Here is an 11626-nt window from a genome sequence, read left to right as displayed (position 1 = left end):
TTCCCAGAGCACAGAGGCGCTCTGGATCGATCCGTGGATCGATCCAAAGCCTCCCCGATCGATTGGGAGTTTTCGAATCGATCGGGATCCGACCGTTGCGTCGTATTTGAGCTGCAGGCGTGCGATGACTGCAGCACAACTTCACCGATTCATTCCAGATTCATCACAACTCCTCCCCAGCACTCTCTAAGCTCCTCACCGCCAGTTCTTGAAGGTTCTTGGAGGTTCATCCAAGTCAAGAGACGAGTTGCAACGAGAAGAAGAAGAAGCTAGGGTTTTTACTGCATCTCTTGTAAGCTTTTGCTTATTCTTTACTACCCTTTTTTCTACTTGTATTGAGAGTCTTGTAGGGCTTCTCCGCCTTCTGTAGTTACCAAAAAGGAGTGTTTATTAGTGGAGGTGTGTGTGTGTGCGTGGATCCTTGGACTAGTCACCTCTTGTGAGGTGGATACCAAGTAAAATCTTATTGTTAGCATTGTTGTAGTTTGTTTCTTTGTATTCCGCTGCGCATCTTTGAAGAAACAAGCAACGCCGAGCAACAAGCACGCGACGAGCTATTCACCCCCCTCTAGCTACTTTTCGGTCCCAACAAGTGGTATCAGAGCAAGGTTGCTCTTCACCGGAATCACCGCCAGAAGGGGCAAACATAACAAGCAAAGCTAGAGGGTGAAGAAGTTGGAGCAAATTCATCAAAGTCAAAGAATTCAAGAAGATCAACTTCAAGATGCAATTCCAAGATGGACTTGGATTTGAGACAAGGGTGGCTCCACCATACACATCCACAAGCTTCGATTCTTGGAGATCAAGAATTGAAAATTTCTTGATGATGGAGATAGAGCAATGGTTTGCTCTAATGGAAGGTTTTAAGGCTCCAAGGAATTCAAAGGGCAAAGTTCTCAAAAGGAGCAAATGGAGCCAAGAACAAATCCAAAGATGTGAGGCCAATGACAAAGTGACCAAGCTTTTGGTCAATCTATTGCCGAGCAACATCTTGGAGAAAATTGGAGAAGTTGAAGATGCCAAAGAGCTATGGAGTAAATTGGAAAAGGCTCATGAGATCCCCTCCACTGTACCTAACCAAGAAGAATCCAAAGAGGGTGACTCATTGGAGCAAGATCAAGAGGAGGACTCTGAAGTTGAGAGATGCTCAACTTCCGAAGAAGAGGAAATCCAAGAAGCTTCATTCTCAAGGGAGTGTAATCAAAAGAGCAAGGAAGGAGCATATTCCTTGTTTCATGTACAAGAGGATGAAGAAGAAGGTGAAGCCTCCACCTCTAGGATTGAGGGGGAGCAACTCTTGGTGACACCGGATCAAGAAGAAGGAGAATCCTCCACATCCGGGTCAAGAGAAGAAGAGGATGAAGAAGCTTCCACCTCCACAAGTCAAGATAAATCAATTGGAGGGAAATCGATTTCGAATCAAGAGGAAGCCTCTACATTCATATCAAATGGAGGAGCAAGTGCCACCCCTACACAAGAAGGTATAAATAGTTCAATTAATAATAAGAATCATATTATATATTTTGAATGTAGGGAACATGGGCACTACAAAAGCAAGTGCCCTAAATTGGCCAAGAAGAAGGGCCAAGTGGCACCTAAGGGCAAGGAGAAGCCAAAGGAGATCATCTCCGGAACAAAGAAGAGCAAGGAGCACATTGTGTGCTTCTCTTGCAATCAAAAGGGGCATTACCGGAGTCAATGCCCTAAGGGGAAGAAGATGGTCAAGGCTCAAGGAGGAAGCTCAAGTCAAGGGGGAGCCTCTAAGGTAAAAAGGAAGGTAACTTTTATTGAGCCTACCCCTTTACATTATGGTAAAAAGCATGCTAGTTCTAACTTATATCATTTTAATGCTATTTACCATAAGAATAGAGAGCATGGTAAAATTAAGGAAAATAATGTAGCTTACCATGCTAAAACAACCACACCTAGGATTAGGAAGGTAGATAAAAATCTAGGCAATCACACTAAGGACCTTAGCTACAAGCCTAGAAATAAAAATGCTCATAAATTTAATGGAAAACCAAAAACTAAGGACTTAGTGATAGAAAATCAAGTCTTGAGGTCAAGGCTTGATAAAATGGAAAAGACCCTAAAAAGGATGGAAAATATCCTAAAAGGGCAAAATGAGCATAGCCTAGGTCTAGGAGCACAAAGGTCATCTAATGGCCATAGGGGTTTGGGATACAAACCAAAGGCTAAGAAGGATGTAATCTCTTACCATAGGGTTCCATATAGTTATGGAACCAACCCTAGGTCTAGTGGTCAAGCCAAAAATACAAGGGAAGTTATCCCTAAGAGTATTTTTGCAACAAATGTGACTAAGACTTCTAAGAAGTCTAAGAAAGTCACAAAGAAGGTTACAAGGGAAGCAATCCCTAAAGTTGACCTAGAAAAAGTGACCAAGACTTCTAAGAAGCCAAACAAGGTCACTAGGAAGGTATCTAGGGAAGTTATCCCTAGTGAATATCTAGAGCATCCAAGGAGCACCAATAGGTTTTGGGTTCCTAGGAGCATTTTCTCTATCCCATAGATGTGTTAGAGAGTGTCAACTCTGAGAGGAAGGGTAGTTAACCCAACTTTGAAGAAATTGACACTCAAGGAGCATTTTCAAGGTTTTTGTTAACCTTTGAAAATGAAATGGATTTATTATTTACTCCTTGAAAGAGTAAAATGTGCCTAAATGGTTGAAAATTGATCTTATCTTAAAATGGCATATATTGGGAAAACCTAGAGAAACACCAAGTTGGGATTTTGGTATTCTCTTAGAAATTTAAGGCAATCCGGGCCTTGATTTATGTGATTACTCTTGAGGAAAAATGGAATATGCCAACATTTGAGGGTATGCTAAATTTTTAATTGGCATAAACAAATCAAGAGAAATAGAAATGTCAATTTAGGTTTTGGCATCTCTTTGAAGCATTTAGGACAATCTAGGTTTAATGTTTTAAGATAAAACAAGTTGCATATTTTGAGTTTAGCTAAGTGGTTAAGGATACTTAGATAGGAAATCTAGGTATCTTATTAATGCTAAACCTTGCCATGATTATTTGCCCATTATATGTCATGACATCATATTTAGTTTTGTATTTTGCATTCATGATTTATTATGAAACATACAAAAATACCATGTCATGTCATACATACATCATGTAGCTACAGGAATCTTTCTTTTGAAAGCTATTCCTTTTTTATGTATGCCATAACATCATCATGCATCGCTTTATTTCCCTAAAATTAAGGATAAAAGGCATTTATCAACATTTGGTTACCAACAAGTGGTACCAACAATTGATCATTAACAAGTAACATCCTAGGTGGATGTCCAATATTTCTAAAATGCCTAGAAAGATATGCATGATCCCTAGATTAGGGCAAAACCAAAATTTACATCTCACAAAGACCTATAAGATGACTTGTATGTGTTTTGTGCACATTAGATACAAGTGAGATGTTAGGATGATAAACAAAACTCAATATGTTGATTTAGTGCATTCTTTTGAGTTTTAAATTCATCAAAACACATAGTTATGTGTGTTTCCCATCATTGGGAAAACTAATGTACAAGTAATGTACATTAAGCCCAAGGAATATGGTGGGATATTGGTTTTGAAAATGTTTTTAAAATAATTTTGGAAAACCTTGGTGAAGGCTATCTTTTGATAGTAATCACCATTGAATAGTTAGACACAAACTTGAAAAAAAACACTAAAGTTTTTACAAGTTCTCAAGTTTGTGTCAATCTTTGAAAATATGATGTATTTTCATAGAAAACTATTTTCCATGATAAAGTATGCCCTAAATAATGTCTACTCGAAATTTCATGATTTTTGGATTTTTGTAGAATTTTCTAGGAGTTTCTGAAGTTGGCTGAATTTGAAATTCAACAACTATCAGAGCTCCGATCGATCCATGGATCGATTGGAGTGTCTGAATCGATCAGTGGATCGATTCAGAAGGTAATTCTAGCGAGCAGAAGCTCGCTGGATCGATCAGCCGATCGATCTAAGAAGACTGAATCGATTAGTGGATCGATTCAGCAGGGTTTAATCGATTGGAACCCAACTCCAATCGATCGAAGATGCTGATTTTGGCTGGGAAAGCTTATTTTCAGCATTTTGAACCTATTTTAGTCTAGGTAACCATTCCAAACCCCTGAAAATACATTTGTATACATAAAAAGGGTGTTTTCGTGTGGAAAATAAGGATGGATTGGTTAAGGAAGGCTAAGTTGAAGGTTAGGTTGAGGTTTGTTTCAAATTTTAAATATTTGAACCTCAAAACTTCTAAAATTGGGTTTCCTAAAGTATTAGGGATTCCAAGTCATTGTTGGTGCAATGACAGAAGTTACCACTATGTCTTTAGGGGGAGGGACTCTTTAAAGACATGAAAATTATTTTTCATGAACCTTGGAAGGTGGTTAACCTTCCGTTAAGAACATGCTCAAGGTTGAGCGTTTTGAACTTTAATGGGGAGTGGATATCCTCATTGTTCAAGTGATTTCAAGTGGATAATGCTCAAGGATGGGCATTTGCCTACATTGGGGGAGAATGTAGGGTTAAGGATAATGAAGGGTATGGGATCTTCATTATCGTGTTGATCACAACGAGTGAAGTTGTGAACAACGATGAGCAACTCTTCAGGGGGAGAGTCTTCAACAAGTGAATTTGTTGATGTGTGTCCAAAAATGAGGCATGGGTTGATGTGTGCCAATAGGGGGAGAATGAAGGGTTTAAGTTAGGACTTCATTACCTAGAGGGAGTTTGCCCTCTTAGGAGAAGAATGAAGGGTTTAACTTATGTCTTCATTACCTAGTGGCATGAAGGAGGTTGAAGCTATGAGATTAGTCTAACTTAAATGTGTTATTGTCAAACATCAAAAAGGGGGAGATTGTTGGTGCAATATCCCTCAGGTCAAGGCTGACCTGGTTGACCAAGCTTGAGTCTTAGTTTGAGTTTCGATGTTTGACAATGCAGTTGTGCATTTGGGGAGATTGTCTGGTGCAATTCCCCTTTGATCAGGGTCTGATCAGGTTGGATAAAAAAGAGGTAAGTAGGTCAAGGTTGACCGGATACTTGACTGGGAAGTCCTAACTGGGATGTTAGGCAGAAAGGAAGTCCTAGTGAGTGAAGCTAGGCAGAAGGAAAACTCCTGGTGAGTGAAGCCAGGTGAAAGTCCTAGTGAGTGAAGCTAGGCAGAAGGGAAAAACCTAGTGAGTGAAGCCAGGTGAAAATCCTAGTGAGTGAAGTTAGGTGAAAGTCCTGGTGAGTGAAGTCAGGCAGAAGAAAATCCTAGTGAGTGAAGCCAGGTGAAAATCCTAGTGAGTGAAGCTAGGTGAAAGTCCTGGTGAGTGAAGCCAGGTGAAAATCCTAGTGAGTGAAGCTAGGTGAAAGACTTGGTGAGTGAAGCCAGGCAGAAGAGAAGCCCTAGTGAGTGAAGCTAGGCAGATTGGAAGTCCTGGTGAGTGAAGCCAGGCATGGGGAAATCCAGATGGGTCAAGATTGACCAGACATCTGGTGAAAGTCCAAGTAGGTCAAGGGAGTGACCGGATACTTGGCATGATGAAGGAAAGTCCAAGTAGGTCAAAGGATTTGACAGGATACTTGGCAAGAGGAGAAAAGTCCAAATGGGTCAAAGGGATTGACCGGACACTTGGTGAGGGAGTCCTAGCAGGTCAAGGGAGTGACCAGATGCTAGGCATGATGTACCAACAGGTCAATGTTGACCGAATGTTGGTTTGAGAGGCTTGGGACTTGGTTTTGGGCAAAAACCAAGAGCTAGATCGATCAGTGGATCGATCCAGGAGCTGGATCGATCAGTGGATCGATCCAGGCTTTTCTCCAGCGAACAGAAAGCCTCTGAATCGATCAGTGGATCGATCCAGGCCTTTCCCAGCGAACAGAGAGCCTCTGGATCGATCAGTGGATCGATCCAGAGGTCCCAATCGATCAGCCGATCGATTGGGACGCTGCTGGTTCGCGCGATAAGCGCTGGATCGATCCGTGGATCGATCCAGGCGTTTTCCCAGAGCACAGAGGCGCTCTGGATCGATCTAAAGCCTCCCCGATCGATTGGGAGTTTTCGAATCGATCGGGATCCGACCGTTGCGTCGTATTTGAGCTGCAGGCGTGCGATGGCTGCAGCACAACTTCACCGATTCATTCCAGATTCATCACAGCTCCTCCCCAGCACTCTCTAAGCTCCTCACCGCCAGTTCTTGAAGGTTCTTGGAGGTTCATCCAAGTCAAGAGGCGAGTTGCAACGAGAAGAAGAAGAAGCTAGGGTTTTTACTGCATCTCTTGTAAGCTTTTGCTTATTCTTTACTACCCTTTCTTCTACTTGTATTGAGAGTCTTGTAGGGCTTCTCCGCCTTCTGTAGTTACCGAAAAGGAGTGTTTATTAGTGGAGGTGTGTGTGTGTGCGTGGATCCTTGGACTAGTCACCTCTTGTGAGGTGGATACCAAGTAAAATTCTATTGTTAGCATTGTTGTAGTTTGTTTCTTTGTATTCCGCTGCGCATCTTTGAAGAAACAAGCAACGCCGAGCAACGAGCACGCGACGAGCTATTCACCCCCCCTCTAGCTAATTTTCGGTCCCAACACTTATCCTAGTTGATCACATCAAAATTACATCGGGGTACTTACAATCTCTCCTTTTTTAATATGAGCAATCTAAGTTAAGTTAGGAAAATAACCAAATAATAGACATTTGGGGAAAAAAAACAAATAATAGAGATATTTACATTTAAAATATGTAAAAAAAAATCTATCTCTATCTTCTACCTCCCCTTAAGCTTTATCTCTAATTTATAATTCACCCCTTTGATCACATTAAAAATGGAGTACTAAAAAAATGACTTGGAAATAAATCTAAAACAAAATCTAAGTGACACAAAGTTGAAAATGACTATTATATAGAAAATTAGGAAAATATAAATTTTGAAAAATTGAATTTTGAAAAATCAAATTTTGAAAAATATTTTTAAGTTGAACTCTTCTTTCTCCGAACACTTACGATTAAAATAATTTGAATCATAAATTTTGCAAAACAATTTATTTGAAAGCATTAGATAATTTTATAACAATTAAATACTTAATAGTTAATCAATTAAACATTCATTTTAGTAATTGGTTTTCAGGCTGTGTCGAGTCACTAGGGTTTTTTGGTTATTGGAACAACAACCACTTCTAAACAAAGCCTCTTAAAGAAATTAAATATTTAATTTTCTTTCTAAAAGCCCTAGGTTTAACTTAAAAAAATAAGTCATGCACAAAAAGATAATTTTAATTTAAACATAATTTTGGAACCCAAAATAGATTCCTTCCTGCTGGATTATTTAAAAAAATTTTAGGAACATACTTCTGTGATATTCTTCTAATTTGACCCTTATAATATTTAAAATATCAATTTAGGTTTCTATAATTTTTTCAGGTATTTTGATTATCTTATGCAAAGTTTTTTTATTTTTTAATTTGTTCCTTTAATTTTTTATTTTCATCTTTTAATTTATCATTTATTTTTAAGGGGCATGTTAGCATGTATTTGCTAGGATTGTTCTTAATTCAGAAACTTCCTTTTTAAATCAATATTTTTTTGTTTTTAGTTTACATAGCGATCTGGTCATGGATTTAATACCTGAATATAACTGGTTAGGGGGTAGTAAACATACCTCACTTACCAGATATATTCTGAAGTTTGTTTCTTCCTCCTCGCTGCAACTTTCTTCTCAGGAGCCCCCCCTTCATCTATGCTATCCTCCTGGTGGCTTACCATCAGTGCAAGTCTAGCGTACTCCTCCAAATCTGATTCTGATGATGACTCATCCCACGTTGTCGTCAGGGTTTTGTGCTTTGTTGTGGTTGGTCCCTTCTTGTTATTCTTCTTCTTCAGCTTTAGACAGTCATCTTTGATGTGCCCCTCTTCATTGTAGTTATAGCATCTTACCTTCCTTGCTCTTCTTTTCTTTGCTTGCACTTATCAAAGTTATTAGTTTTAAAAAATTTCTTGAATTTCCTTACCATAAATGTTATTTCATTATCGTCAAAGGAGTTGTCAGCGTCTGATTCATCCTTCTTAGCTTTTAGAGCAATATTATTTGATTTCTCTATTTCCGGAGAATCTATATAGCGCAATTCGTGAAGTTCAAAAGTTGAAAATAAGCTTTCAAGAGTACATATCTCGAGGTCTTTAGAGATGTAAGCATCTACTAAGGCTGACCAGTCTTGAGTTCTCAGAAAAGAGTTAAGTGCATACCTTAAGGAGTCACGATTTGATACCTTTTCTCCGAGGTTGTTGAGCTAGGTGATTAGATCTTTGATCCTTGCATGGAGTTGGACTACCTTCTCTCCCTTGTTCATCCAGAGGTTTGTCAATTCACTTTGGAGAATGTCCTGCTTTGCCAGTTTGGCTTCCTCATGGAGCTTCAGGAATTTCTCCCAAAGATTTTTGGCAGTGTTGTAGCTTCCGATCCGGTTAACCTCCTGTGGCGGAAGAACGCTCAGTAGATGGAACTCTACTTTTCCATTAACCACGAAGTCGGCTTGCTCATGTTTAAAAAAATCATTGCTCTTAATATATTGGGTAAAATAGATATTTGAGAACATGAATATAATCAGGAGAATTAGACAAATACATAGGAACTAGTTTCATCTCAATCTAAAGTCGTTTGGTTCATTAGACGGTTTTGGGCAAGACTAGTTGATGGACTAAACGTCCTCAGATTGACATCAAACTAGTTTTTATGCGTTTGACTAGTTCTCTTGATTATATCTATGTGCTCAGACATCAAATTGATCCAATATATTGAGAGCAGTAATTTTTTAAATATGAATATATTTGAAAAATCTAATTCATGTTTTAAAAAATCGCTATTCTCAATATATTGAGTCAAATTAATGTTTGATGGACCTAGACAAACATGAAACTAACTCATATATGTTCGTCTAGTTCTCATGATTATATAACTGTTCTCAAATTTTAATTTGACCCAATATATTGAGAGCAGTAATTTTTTGAACATGAATATGTTCGAAAAATCTAATTCGTGGTCAAAAGATTACCGCTCCCAATATATTAAGTCAAATTAATACTTGATGTCATGAATATAATAAGGAAAACTAGTCGAACACATAACAACTAATTTCATATCAATCCAAACTCGTTTGGTTCATAAATTAATTTTGGACTAATATATTGAGAATAATGATTTTTTAAACATGGATTAGATTTTTCGTATTCAAAAAATTACTGCTCTTAATATATTAGGTCAAATTGATATTTGAGGGTATAAATATAATTAGGAAAACTAGACGAATACATAGAAAGTATTTTCATATCAATCCAAGGGTGTTTAGTCTATCAGTCAGTTTTGCCCAAAATCTACTGATGTACCTAGACAACTTAAAATGACTTGGAACTAGTTCTTATATATTTGTCTAGTTCTCCTGATTATATTCATGTCTTCAAACATCAATTTGATCCAATACACTGAGAACAGTGATTTTTTAAACATGAATATATTTACAAATTTAATTTGTGTTAAAAAAATATTGTTCTCAATTAACGTTTGAGGATATGAATATAATCTGGAGAACTAGATGAATATATAAGAATTAGTTTCATATCATTTTGAGTTATATAGGTTCATCAACCAATTTTGTGCAAAATTGACTGATGGACATAGACAACTCAGAATGACATGAAACTAGTTCACATGTATTTGTCTAGTTCTCTTAATTATATTCAAGCTCTCAAACGTTAATTTGACTTAATATATTGAGAGCAATGAAGTTTTTAATATGAATTAATTTTTTTTAAATATATTCATATTTAAAAATGGCTAATTCTTAATATATTGAATAAAATTGATATTTAAGAACACAAGATCGTTTAATTTATCAACAAATTTTATCCAAAATTAATTTTGATACTGAAATAAATTAATTCTATTGATCTTCATCAGTTGACTAATTTCTCGAAACTTCTACCTAAAGAAAAATCAATTTATTTTGTATTAAAAATCAATCAATTAATTTTCAATTAAAAATTGACAAATTTTCTAGAAACTTCGATATAAAGAAAAATCAATTTATCTTGTGTTAAAAATTAATCGACTAATTTTCAATCAAAAATCGATTTGATTAATTTTTTTTATCAATCAATTCATTAGAAATAAAATAAAAAAAATAGATACATGATAATTTCAAAAAATCTACCTACCTAATTCGGTAAAACGCTGATATGTGAATCATAACTGGGATGTATATTTTTTTTTCACGTATCTGAAGCTCCCCGAGATCGCGAAAAGTCTATAACTTAATTATTTTTTAATGAAAATAGTTTACTTTTGTATTTTTGAAATTTGTACAATAATTCTCTTATTTTTTGTTTTATGATGATCCTATATATATATATATCTGCAGTCGAAGCCACCAACCAATCATTGATGCATTTTTTTTTTTCATTTATCAATTTTTTATTATTGAAAAATAAGTACTAAAAGTCAAATTGCAGATACAGCTGGCCAAATTTATGAACACATGGGTGCGCACGGGCAGCATACCAAAATCGACCAAACTAAATGAATATATTTACTATATATAAATAGATTGTCTATAATAAATTCAATTCTTTTTTGAGATTCTATATTGACAACTATACTTTTATACCGTTAAATATCAAGATAGAGACAAACTACGTGTCTCTCCGATAAAAGTTTCGACAATAACAGCCTAACTATATGAGTCCAGTAAAAGCACTACGATTTAACTGGAACATTATACTAATTTGAAATTAGGGATTGAATTATGAGTATTTCAATAACAATTTAAATATTTTATTGTGTAATCATAACGTTGGGACCTATTAATTTTATACAGAGGATTTATGTCTCAAGATATAGTAGAGATGATGAAAATATGATATTTTTAATGTAACGATCAAAGGTCAATTTTTATGAATTGATGATTTAAAGTTTAACCCATCGTACATTTGATACCTGTATATTTTTATGTACTTTCCTCTATATCGATAGAACCAATATTAATGGACCATTAACATAGCGAATCTATATTTGTTTTTATACCGAGAACTTATACTAAATAGTTTGTTTTAATAATTTAGAGTTTAGAATACAACTAGTTTTTTAATAAAAAATAGATTATTTATATTATTTATTTGATTTTAGTAATAATTTAACTTAACTTAATTAATGTTTTAATCAATTTTGTGGTTAGATGATTATATATTTAATGTAAGGGTTATACATTTAAATCTCAATTTTATTATAAATATATATGCGTATTAATTTAAAAAAAAGATCTTTGGGGAGACAATTAAAATTTGAAAAAGCAAATCACAGTCTTGAATTAACGGTAAATTAGAGAAAAATCCCCAATGATAATTATAACTTTGCATGCAATCCCCATGCCCAAAAAAACTTTGTTTCCACTCCCTGCATGTAAAGTATTACTTGTTTCAACTTCCTCATGCAAATATTGATACCTAAATTACCTCTCAGATTTTTTAGATACAAAAAGTCCAAAATTGAGTACAAAAAGTTTGAAAAAGAGTATAATTCTTCTTAAAGTCAGTACTTTATATTAAAAATCGAGTATATTTTCTATCAAAA

This window comes from Zingiber officinale, chromosome 4A (genome assembly GCF_018446385.1).
Source record: "Zingiber officinale cultivar Zhangliang chromosome 4A, Zo_v1.1, whole genome shotgun sequence".
Classification (NCBI taxonomy): domain Eukaryota; kingdom Viridiplantae; phylum Streptophyta; class Magnoliopsida; order Zingiberales; family Zingiberaceae; genus Zingiber; species Zingiber officinale.
Note: the sequence above shows the minus strand (reverse complement) of the source record.